General features: G+C 42.4%; 1 protein-coding gene across 6 annotated transcripts in view; it reads left to right on the top strand.

Annotated features, from left to right (window-relative positions):
• SPOCK1 (SPARC (osteonectin), cwcv and kazal like domains proteoglycan 1) overlaps positions 1 to 12,245 on the top strand; it is a 515,462-nt gene that overhangs the window by 281,258 nt on the left and 221,959 nt on the right.

The raw sequence follows: 12,245 nt of genomic DNA, 5'->3' as shown, positions 1-12,245 counted from the left end.
CTTTAGTCACCACAATATGTGAAGATTTCTCCCCACCAACACCTGATTCTCCAGCAGACACTAACTGGATGTCCTATGTTTAACTTAATTCTGACACTGTCTACCTGGAGTTGCCGTCGGATCCCACAGGTTAATGGCTCACTCCCACAAGATGGACCCCCCTTTGGATGCCAGTCATAAGCCCCAGGTTGTGACCTGTGCTTCTGACTGATTGGCTGTAAATTGGGGTTCCCATAACCTCTTCTCAGCTTTGATTAATTTGCTAGACCTGCTCATGGAACTCAGGGAACCACTTTACTCTCATTTACCCATTTATTATACAGGATATTACAAAGGGTACAGATGAACAGCCAGGTAAGGAAATGCGTAGGACAAGCTGTGTGGCAGGGCTTCCACGTCCTCTTGGGGTGCACCACCCTTTTGGATTGTGTCAACAATCCAAAAGTTCTCTGAACCCTGCTTTTGTGGGTTTTATGGAAGCTTCATTACATAGGCGTGATTGATTACATCATTGGCCATTGGTGATCAACTCAACCTGCAGCCCTTCTCCCCAGCCGAGAGGTTGGGGTAGAACTGAAAGTCCCAACCCTCTATTCATACCTTGGTCTTTCTGGTGACCAGTCCCCATCTTGAAGCTATCTTGGGGCCCCCAAATGCCAGTCAACTCATTAGCATAGAAAGACACTTATCACTCCAGAGATTCCAAGGGTTTTAGGAACTGCCTGCTAGAAGCCAGGGTCAAAGACCAAATAGTAGAACAAAACATTCCATATCTATAGAATCTTTCCGTAAGAGTTTTAGGAGCTTTGTCTCAGAAACCAGAGCAGAGACCAAATATGTACTTCTTCTTATATCACAATATCACAGTAACATCCCTATTGAAATAGGTGCCCTGTATTTTGTAGTTGTAGGACCTAAGCCTCACAGGTACTTAAAGACTTGCTCAAGGTCATACAGCTAGGGGGTAGCTGCGATAGAAATCTGAGATCTGTTTGACTCTGAAGATCCTGCTCTTAACTTCTATGCACCAATGGGATCCAGGATAGTAGGGGCTAAAGTGTGGAACTGTGTTTCTTTACCTCCCTGGACCTCTGTTTCTTCATCTTCAAAGAAATAGCATTAGATGGAGGCTTTGGAGGTTTCTCTTAGAACTATCATTCTCAGTCTTCTTGCTCTGTGGGCATCAGGTATACGAGGGGCTAAGTTCTGACCCCAGCTCGTCTCCCTGCTGCTGGTGTGTTGGCTGCTGAGAATGACAACTGTGTTTCCATATTGTTTTGGCTCATTACAGAGAATTATAGCTGATTGGCTTTTGGACAGAGTACTGGGGGAATGAACAACCTTAGAATTGAGCCCATGGACTCCAGTGATGTCATGCGGCCAAGTTTACTGACAATTTTGGGTCTAGATATCTCTCTTCCCTAACTGGCATAAAGCCGGACTGGGGAGAATACACATAACAGAATTAGAAGATGAGAGCAGTGCAGTGGAGCGCTAGGCAAACCTTCCCCTCCGTCCCAGCTGCCCCTGTGTGCCTTGCCTGGTGACTGGGTTATATAGAGAATGACAGCTCTGGGACTCACAATGATGACTTACTGGTAAAGGCTCACCTTCACCTCTTCAGATGCCCCCTAGTCCCAGACCATGTATCTGACCTGTATTACAAATATGCCTTTTATTATGTCCCTCCTGAACCTTCGTGAGTTAATAAAAAGGATTGGTAGGAGGCTTTTAAATAATGGAATGAAATGACTCTTAAATAAAACCGTTTATTCTAAAGCATTTCAAAAATAAATGCACATGTTTTTGTGTATTCATTCTCAGTTCTCCAAAGACTAAGACGTGATATCGCCTTAAGGGTTCCCTAGATAAATAATGTATCCAGTTCTAGCCTGGGAAATATTAAGAAAGCAAGGAAGTTCTCTGCTTCTTTAGTTGGCATTTTAAGTGTTTCTTTGAGATGAATTCATATAAAACTTGGCCCGGTTTCTTTTTCCTGTTCTAAGGAAGGAGGGTGTGTAAGAAGAAGGGAAACTGACAGAGCATGGAATGAAATTGAAACTCATTTAGCTGATATTATACAACCGACATCTCCTTATCATTTTGCTCAATCGTCCTATGTATAACAGGGTGAAGTGTCACCCTGAAATTTTATAGAACTGGAAATACAAGGAGAAGAAGGGACCGCTCTGGATCTTATGTTTGGTCCCAAGATCTTGCAGTTCTGGCTTTGTAACAAAAAATCAATATCAAATCTAGTTGTGTTGGCAAATACACAAGTTTGAGGAGACTATAGTGGAACATTGAGAGCACTGAAAGTACTTGGGTCTTAATGCCCAAGAGCATAAATATGGATTTATTACCTTTGGTGTTTGAGAAAGTTTATATTTCTCTGTACTTCTGTGGTTTTATATTTGTATACCAAGTGTATCGTGTGCCTCTTTTAAAACTTGATCCCAGTAACCACATGCTAATCAACTGTATGAATCAATTTTCTACCTTCTAATATAATGTAACTTTCCTGGCCATTGTTAGGTGAAAGGGTTGGCTTCTTGTTTTGTCCTAATTTGACTGACACTGAGACGGAATTCTCAGGAGGGCCATAATGGAGGCAGAGTGCAGTCTAGCAATATGTGGTTAGTTTGATTCAGTCAAGCCCAGTGACTTCTCATCTGTCACAGAAGCCACTCTCGAGGTTCTTGGCTCAACAAATTATTATGAAAATGATTTCACATTTACTGCCAATGGTAATGTTGCCTGCATCCAACTTTGGGAAGGATATTTACGGTGTTTCTATTAGTTTGAGTCATATCAGAGCAAAATCAAACTACCTCCACATCTACTTGCGTTTAGAAGCAATTCATTTATAGCATGCAGGTCATGCAATGCTGGCTCTGACGTGGCCTGGTTATTTAGGGTTTTGGCAGCCTTAATAGCTTCGAATTACCCAACAGAAAATATATTTTGGAGATAGGAAATAGTAAAAACAGTCTTTGTGAGTAATTCCTACCATGGTGTGGGATTTGATATTGAAAGGGAAAAAGATTGTTGCTGCCACATTCAAGAGGCTACATATAGAACTTTTTTTTTTTTTTTAAAGATGTCTCATTAGGTTGAAGGGTAGAAATAACATTTGTTGAGTGTTACATTTTCTTTGAATTCTTACAACACTTCTATAAAACAAGCACTTAATTATCCCAGTTCTACAAATGAGGAAATGGAGGTCAAAAGGGGCTAGGAAACTTGCTGTTGGGTGATTGTTTCATCAAGAAGGAATGAAACTGGGTTTTACAGTCAGACAGAGCTAACTCCACATCCTATGCTCCTTCCTTTACTCCATAAAACTAGAATTCTGCTTGGTTTTATTTTTTTTAAATAATTTCAACTTTTATTTTAGAATCAGGGGGTACATATGCAGGTTTGTTACCTGGATATAGTGTGTGATGCTGAGGTTTGGGGTACACTTGATCCCATCACCCAGGTACTGAGTATAGTATCCAATATTTTGTTTATGGGTCCTTGCCCCATTTCCTCCCTGCCCCCCTGTAGCTGTCTCCACTGTCTATTGTTGCCATCTTTGTATCCATGAGTACCCACTGTTTAGCCCCCACTTATAAGTGAGAACTTGCAGTATTTGGTTTTCTCTTCCTGCATTAATTTGCTTCGGATAATGGCCTCCAGCTGCATCCATGTTGCTGCAAAATATGTGATTTCATTCTTTTTAAGAGCTGCATAGTATTTCATGGTGTATATATACCACATTTTCTTTATCCAATCCACTGAATTTCAGATATGAAACGGTGTTTTGGATGGCATGGTCTCTTTAGGGAAGCAGAATTCAGTCTTTCTCCTATCTATGAGTTGTGTGGCCTTTCTTAACACCTCTCAGGCTTCATCTCCTCATCTGTAAAAACAAGGACAACATCCTCAAGTTCACACAGTCATCCATATTATAATAATTATGGGGCAAAAGTTACTGAGGTGGGCATATCCACAGAGCTCCCTGCTCTGCCATCCAACAAAGAGAATCCTATAATTGCCAGCCTTTTCTTGTTTTTCTTTCCTTCTATTCATAAATAGAAAAAAAAATGGTTGGGAGAGAGGTTAAGTCAGTCAAAATAATTGGGGGCAAAGAAAAAAATACATTTAAATTGGGATTATTTTGGGAGTGCACATAGTGAGGCTGGCTTTTTTGTGGGTGTGAGGGAGAAGAATGGGAGAGGGAGGGGTTTGATTAATGTTGCTGGGGACTGTATGTTTAGAACCTTTTAAAATGCCTTCCAGGGACAGTAAAGGATGAAATTTCTTTTTTTTTTTTTAAGTTGATAAATAAATGAGCTGTGCTCTGATTGTAAACCATGTAGGATTGTGGACTCATAGGGTATGATAATAATTAAAAATAAGAATCAATGGCAATAGTAACTCACAGAAACCACAAGTAGCATTGGTGGAGCATGAGCAGAGCAGGCCCAGGGCTGAGACTTTACATGCATCCTCTTATTGAACCCTCCAGCACCCCAGAAGCATCTAGCACAGGGCCCAGCACATCACATGTGCTCAGTAAATATTGGTTCCTGACCCCTGTCTTTTGTCCGTGAGTCACATTGCCACCTCCTTCACTGTCTCTGTTCCTGCTACAGGGCTCTATTAAGTCCACCCACAGTGGTGTCTCCATTTACCATCTCACACTGGCAGAGGAGGCAACCCAGGGGACCTATTGCTACCTGCAGCTAAAGCATATGGAAACCCAGGGTAGTGCTGCAACTGATGCCTATATCTCTTCCTGCAGTTAGAAAAAGTTTGATTGAAAAAATTCATGGAGGAAATATTTGTGCACCTGTAAATCATTTATTCACCATCCCTTCTACTACATAATACTAAATCAAGAGAATGCAGGTGCTGGTGTGTTGGTTCCAACTTATAACAGCCCCCCACTGGAAAGGCTCCCTGCTGGTGGGCCTGTTCCAGGCCTGCAGGTGCTCCTTCTGGACAGCTGGGGTTGTCAGTGACCTTGGCAGAGTGATAATAGTGCTGGCTGGTCACAGGCATGGAAGGAACTCATCAGACAGGCCACTCTGGGTTCCCTACCTAGATACCAGAGGACCTGGGCAAGAGGACATTCTGGAGACCTGAGACTGGACCTGGGAGAATCTATGTTACTCAGGGCCAAGGACTGCACTTTTATATACAGGTGTATTTACATACACATTCAGGGGCAAGCATGCCCTACTCTCATATTTTTCATAGGCTGGTGCCTCTGTGGTTGGGCATGTGTCCTCTGGAATCACCTGGCTGAGTTCAGATCTGGGGTCTGCCACTTCATCATCATCATGTCCCTTTGACAAGTCTTTAAATCTCTCTGGTTCTGTTTCCTTGACTGTAAAATGGGCTTGATACTTGTCCTGTCTTTATGAAACATTTGAGGATTAAATCAAGCAACCCAAATACATTACATAAGATGTTACCTAGAACATAGATAATGCTTAATAAATGTCAGCTATGATGATATTTACGTGAAGTTTCTCCTGTTTAAATTAAATATGCTGTTGTAACATATTAAAAGGAACTTTAATTTGTAGGATTACAATTAGCATTTCCTAAATACACCTACTGATACCTCACAGGAGCCCTAAGGAGCAGTTGGTTGATAGAGGTGAAGAAACACACACACGGTGGGACAAGTCTCTTGCTTCTTGTGCCCCTGCTAGTAAATTGCAGGGCCAAGAATTCCACTGAGTCATGGCCCCTTTTCTCCCACTCAGTCGTGTACGCTTTTAAAATCATTTCACCTTGTTGGCTTTTTCATATGCTAAGGACTCTTCCATTTCTCTTTCTGTGTTTGGCAGGTTCCTGTAACTTGAAAGCTGTATAGAGACAGGCAGGTAAACCCAGTGTGGGTAGCCTAGGAGGCCAGCATGGCCTCGGGGGCAGGAAGCTCCAGAGGCTTGGAGGGAATTCTCAGACCACTCTGTGGCTTTGTGTTTGCACTCTCAGAAGCCCTTTTCTTTAACCTAACCTTAAGTGTGCTTCCACTTAGCGGTTATTATTGGCTTCTTGGAATCCAGCCCAGTGTGGCAGCCTTAACAAGGATGTTGAGTAGGTTTCTGAGCACAGCTAATGGTTCTTGTAGAGGAATTGAAACGAATGATACATATTGAATCTTGCTTTTGAGTTCTTGTGCTGCAGGATAGTGTGAGGGTTACCAGTGTGTTTTCTGGTCTGCCTGCCTGGCTTCTCACCCTGACTTTGCCATTGTAGATGTTTGGCCTTGGGCATTGTATGTTGACCTCTCTTTGTGTCTAAATGTTCTCATCCATTCAGTGGTGGCAATGATAGTGTCTTTCTCATAGGGCTTTGGTGAGGACTAGATGAATTAATTTATACAGAGTGCTTGGAACTGTGCCGAGTACATATAAGTGCTATGCAAAATTCAGTTGTTCCTTTTCTCTTTTATTCCACTGTTTCTCTCCCCAGTGACCAGCTCAGGCTATTCTGGCACAGAGATGCTCTTCAGGCTGTTTATAACAAGTAAGAAATGTTGTTTGACCTTCAGTAGTGGCTGTGACTTGATCATATATCTTCTCTCAAACTGAGTCCAAGAGGTGTGTTTCAGGATCTGAGGACACAGGGACACCTGCAATCACAGCAGCAGCTGGGAGAGCCACTGCATCCCAAGTGCATAGTTCCACTGTCTCCTTTCCTGCCACCCCACTCAGACAATTCATCACTGCTGTGAGCAGAGCCTTTTCATCTCATGGAGTCATAGGGTGAAAGCCATCTACCAGGTTGTGTAGTCCAATCATTCATTTCCTGTAAATTGTTGACTTGTCCCTGCTTCAACACTCTCAGGCCTGGGGAACTCACTACCCACAGGGCATGCAGCTCTTTAGAGAGCATGGCAGCTTCCTTTCACTGACGTGCAATTGGCTGCCTCATATTTCCCATTCATGGCTTTTCTTTTTATTCTGAAACCATGTAGAGAAACATCCACATCTCACTTTACTCCTTGACAGCACTTGAATAATTCATTCTTACCAAGTACCATGCCAAATTCTGTGCTACATAGCGACAACATGGCAGTGAATGAACTTGCTCTTGTGAAGCCTATAGTCTAGTGGGGAGATCAACAGGTAAACAAGCAAAAGGAGCATCAATTTCAGCAAACTTGTAAAGAAACAAATGGGGTACGGTGATAGGGAATAAATCATCTTCTTTGGAGTCATTGGGATTATCACTTCCTAGGAGAAAATCTTTTAGCTGTATCTTGATGACAAAGAGGGAGCCAGTCAAGCAAAGGGAGCAAAGGGTGGTGGAGTTGGCCTTTCATGCAGGCGAAACAACTTGCACATGGCCTTGAGGTGGGAACAAGCTGAGCGTGCTCGAGGGGCAGAGGTGGGTGCTTCTAGGGTGTATAGAGTCAGGGGAAAAGAGCAGGATATGAGATTGCAGGGGTCAGTGGAGGTCAATTGGGATATGGACTTTATTCCAAAGGCAGAATGACGCTGCTCAAGGGTTTGAAGCAGAGAAGTCTGGCTGTTGGATGGAGACTGGTGGGGTTGGAAGTGGAGAGGTCGGTTACAAGCTGCTTGTAATATTGGAGGTGAGTGGATGATGGCCTAGGGGCAAGTGCTAGAAGTGCAAGAGTGAAGGGGGAGGCTTGGGGGTATGTTTTAGAGGTAGAATCTATGGTACAGCGTGATGGGCTAAACAAAGGGAATGAGGGAAACGAGGTAAAATTAAGGATGGCTCTTAGATTTCTACCTTGACAGTTAGGTGGGGGAGGGTGCCATTTATTGAAGGGTCCTGGAAACCAACTGATATGTTTCCCTCTTTCCAATCTGCTGCCTCGGTTTTCCATCAGAGCTGAGTCATTTCAGCTGAGACAGTGCACGCTCCCAGACACAGAGTGGGGATACGTGAAGCATTGTAGGTTTTGTTCCATCAGGTTTACAAAACTCTCTTCTATTTTTAAGCTGTTTTACTATTGGCTGAATATCACTACAAATATTCTGCACAAAATAAAAAAATAATATTAGCATCTAATGTTTATCAAGCGAGGGCTAAAGACTTTGTAGGCATGATATTGATTGATGCCTCATAACAAACCAAGAGTTAGAAGTAGTTATTTCCATGTTACCGAGGAGTAAAACAAGGCTAGAGCTGGTTGGGTAACCAGCCCAAGGCCACCAAGCAAATGCAGAGTGCAGGACAAATCCAGATCTGTCAGAATCCAGAGCCCCAGCGCTTATCCACTATCCAGAGTTACTCTGTGTGTTGCCAACATTCCATGTTTAGGGAGAATTCAACATTTCCCCTCCCTTTGGAAGTGGCAGCACATCTACATTGCTAATCCACATTACTTAAGAGGGATTTTCCATAATGTCCTCCAATCAGCTTGATTAATTGATGAAGGAGAGACGGTTATGCAAGAGTGACATTGCTCCCAATCTAAGTAGTTTCTTGTTTACATGTGCAACATTAGAAAGCACCCTGTAAATCAAAAAAAGTTGTAAGCGGATAAAGCAAATAACTTCTGTTGATGACTTGGTGAGATACTTTAAATTCATTTACACGGCCCCATATGCCAAGTTCTTGAGGATTACAGAGAGAAAATGATTTTCTCATTTAGCTTAAGCACACATTACCCTTCAGGTAAACATGGTAATGTCATCCTAAGGAAAAAAGTGTAAATAGCAGTAATGATAAGGAAATCATATAGTGAACATCGGTAATTAGAAGCAGCTCCCTGGGACTTCCCCAGGGAGTTAATGATAAGCTGCTCAGGCCTGGAGCCACTCATCGCCCTTTTCATTTCATGAGATGAATGACATGTCTTTAGCCTTGCCACCCTAATTTGGGGAAATGTTCTCATCACACCTGGGTGGTGGTGCTGAAGCTCTCGTGAACCTTATCAGTGAAGATCTCACATCAGGTGCCACTTTTTCCCTCGATGATGAGGCTCAGCTCATCACCTGGGGGCTGGGACACACTAGATCGTCTGCCGACTGTCAATGGCCAAGCCCAGAAAAGTGTTTGAAATTTATCAACCATGTCCATGGTGTCAGTTACCACATTTAGGGCATTAAAAGACAGGCAGTCATCAGTTAGTTACTTGGTAAACCAAGGTAATCATTAGCCTAAATGAAGTTTCATTAAGGGTAATGTACTCATTAAGCACAAAATGGCTTGAAAAAGCTGAACTATCATCATTTCTTAGAATAACTCAAACCTTGGATAGGAAGGTTGACTTTCACCTTTGTGCAACAAGCAATCAACATTTAATTAGTCGAGTGCTTTGATTTGTTGATTAGAATGCATCAAGGACGTGAATATGTATGATGTTCTTAAAGCAACATATTCAGATCAGCCGCAGCTTTTCTGAAGCTACTTGTCCAGCGAGTTTAAAAGGCTTACAATGAATATGGATGCTAGTGATTATTTATAGAAGAACTCTTCTATTCCCATCCTTAGCCTTTACAAAGTTATTTTTGAGTTTACTGTGACCTGATTTTTAATTCCAGGAAAAGAATGCTTTGCTGTTATTTTCCTTTTCAAACCAGAGTTCGTCAAATGAAGGAGATGTTTCAGTCTGTGAACACCTAATTCGTTTACGAACTGAGGAAATGACTTTTGAACTCAAAGCCTCTAAGTGCTATTCAACACAATTTTTACTCACTGGTTCTCCTGGAGGCATTTATGCATGCTAGGAACACCAAGAAATTGATGTCATGTACATTTGTGTATGTACATTTCCACATACAGCTATATCGGGATGGATAAAACTGGGCCTCAAATGGAGTGGAATGCCTGCTTGTCCTGGGCATTCGTCTGGCTTCTCCGGGTTGTCATGTTGCATGAAACCTTCTGGGTTTCTATTTCCAACACAAGAAAAACATTCCAAAAATTGCGTATTAGCAGTATATTCACAAGCAAGTGTTTTATCCAGATTTTGAACAAGTAGACAAACCATACCTTCCCCTATGACTTCTTTCTTTCAGTTTTTCCTTTTCATCATTCTATTCCTAGCCTTTCCTGTGTTGGGATTGGAAGTGGTGAGGATTTGCTACAGCTCCATGAGTCTGGGTTGTCCCTAGAGGCTGAGTCATAAGAATGGGATCAGTATGATTGGAAAATGATTGCATCCAATGATGCAAAGCCCATGCTTTGCTCAGATGGTTGGCCACGTATTGTTCCTTAGCGGCCTTAAACATCCCTGTGGGTTGGAGTGTTCAGGCACAGGCTGCAAAGCGAGTGGGCTGTGAGCCTTGGTACCAGTGCCACATATGGGCCTTGGTTGGAATGAAAGTTTTGTGGCTTTCTGAGATGCTGTTCAATGTGTATTTGTCACATGGGTTTTGTTTTCTCCTTTTATTTTCCCTTCCATGGAATAGAGCTGAGTGTATTTTTAGTATAGACCCCTCAGAGTTGATAGAGCGTTGGTATGAAAATGATGAAGAAGAGACAGTGTGTACCATTTATTGCAGCCTTTATCCAAATTGGGATTAAGCAGTCTTTCTCAATGTGGTGCAGAATTATCTTTGTTTTTTCTTTCCATTTTCCTAGGGGAAAGCTTATATTGCCTTAATTGTTCAAATGAAGTATGCACATGAGGTATTTTCCAATGTTAACATTGGCGTTGGTACCAGGGCTTGGATTACATCCCAATCTGGGCATCTCTGGGACTTAGTTAATAAGGTTCTGTTTATATTAGCAGTGAGAATATTAAAATTCTCCCCCAAACAGCTGGAAATGTTACAGTGGCTTTGTTTCTGAAGCATAACAGGAATGAAGCACATTATTAATTTGGAAACAGGTAGGTAGAGCAGTCCTTCTCCCCCACTAGAATTAAGTGATGAGAATGGGTATTTGTGAAATTGACTGAATGGTCTTTGGGGGATGCTTATTAAAATCCTAACATCATTCCAGAGTTTTGTAGTGGATTCATTATCAGCTGTAATCTTATTAGGACTGTTTTGTTTTGTAATCAACATTCCATCCATGGAGCCCCTAGATGGGCAGCATGCTTCTCTGCTGGTCCAGCCCTTCTGGTCTCTTTTGTTCTGATGAATTAATTCCTCTCCTTTTCTGTCAATCAGATCCTTCACTCAATGCGAGACATTGCCTTGCTGATGCCTTTGCCTTCCTGGGACGGCTCAACAGGACAGTTGCCTTGATGTCTGCATTGTTTCTTTTTTTGTTGTTTTCTTTCTCCAAGAAAACCACGTTCTAAAGATGCCAGTGGACAACTCTGCGACTGTGTTGTAAAACAGAGTGGGGCTTGCTAAGTAGATCCAGGGTCTCTTCACAGTGTCACTGGCCCAACTTTTCAATTCATACTCACAGTGTCATAAACAGAAGCCTTATTCTAGAATCAGCTCTGGGTTCCAATTCCAACCTCAGGAGGTTTCTAAATTACTTAAAGCCTCCGTTTCCTTGTTTATAGAAGAGAATTCCGACAAATACCTAATGCATGAGGGGCTTAAAACCTAGATGGCAGGTTGATAGGTGCAGCAAACCATCATGGCACATGTATACCTGTGTAACCTGCACATTCAGCACATGTATCATGTATCCCAAAACTTAAAATAAAAAATAAAAATAACAAAATTAAAATAGAAAAAAGAGGGATTCGAATTTGTAAATTCATCCATTTACTCCCATTCACTGAATGAATAGTAAGTACCTATTATGTGCCAAACACCGTTCTAGCAACAGTAAACAGACAGGAATGCCTGTCTTTCTGGAGCATAGATGCTGGTGAGGCAGACAGCCAGCAATCAGGCTAAATCAGTAAAACACAGAGTCTGGTAGTGTAAGTGTCAAGGAGAAAAAGTAAGGCAGGGAAGTGAGGGTATAAAGTGAGGAGTTGACATTTTAGTTTTTGTTCATTTTAGGAGGTTTGATATTTCAGTTGGGCCCAGAGAAAGGCCTCATAGAGAAGCTGCCAATAAGCAAAGACCAGAAAGAAGTGAGGAGGCAGGGACATTGTGGAGAGGGAAGCAGCAGGCCCAGAGACCCAAAAGGGTGCATCCGGCGTGTCTGAGAAACCACAGGGACATCTGGTGGAGACTGGAGGGGGATGAGAATATTCCACAATGAGAACAGAGAAGCCATGGGGCCATGACTAATACAGAAGGACTCTTCACTTTGATATGATGGGATCACAGACTAAATGGAGGAAGCAGGGAGACCACTTACAAGCTGCTGCTCTAGCGCAGGCTCAGGGTGCTAGGGGCTTGGGCCGG

This window comes from Macaca mulatta, chromosome 6, assembly GCF_049350105.2.
Source record: "Macaca mulatta isolate MMU2019108-1 chromosome 6, T2T-MMU8v2.0, whole genome shotgun sequence".
NCBI classification, from domain to species: Eukaryota; Metazoa; Chordata; class Mammalia; order Primates; family Cercopithecidae; genus Macaca; species Macaca mulatta.
The sequence above is the reverse complement of the archived record's forward strand: the minus strand, read 5'-3'. Positions and strand labels throughout refer to the sequence as shown.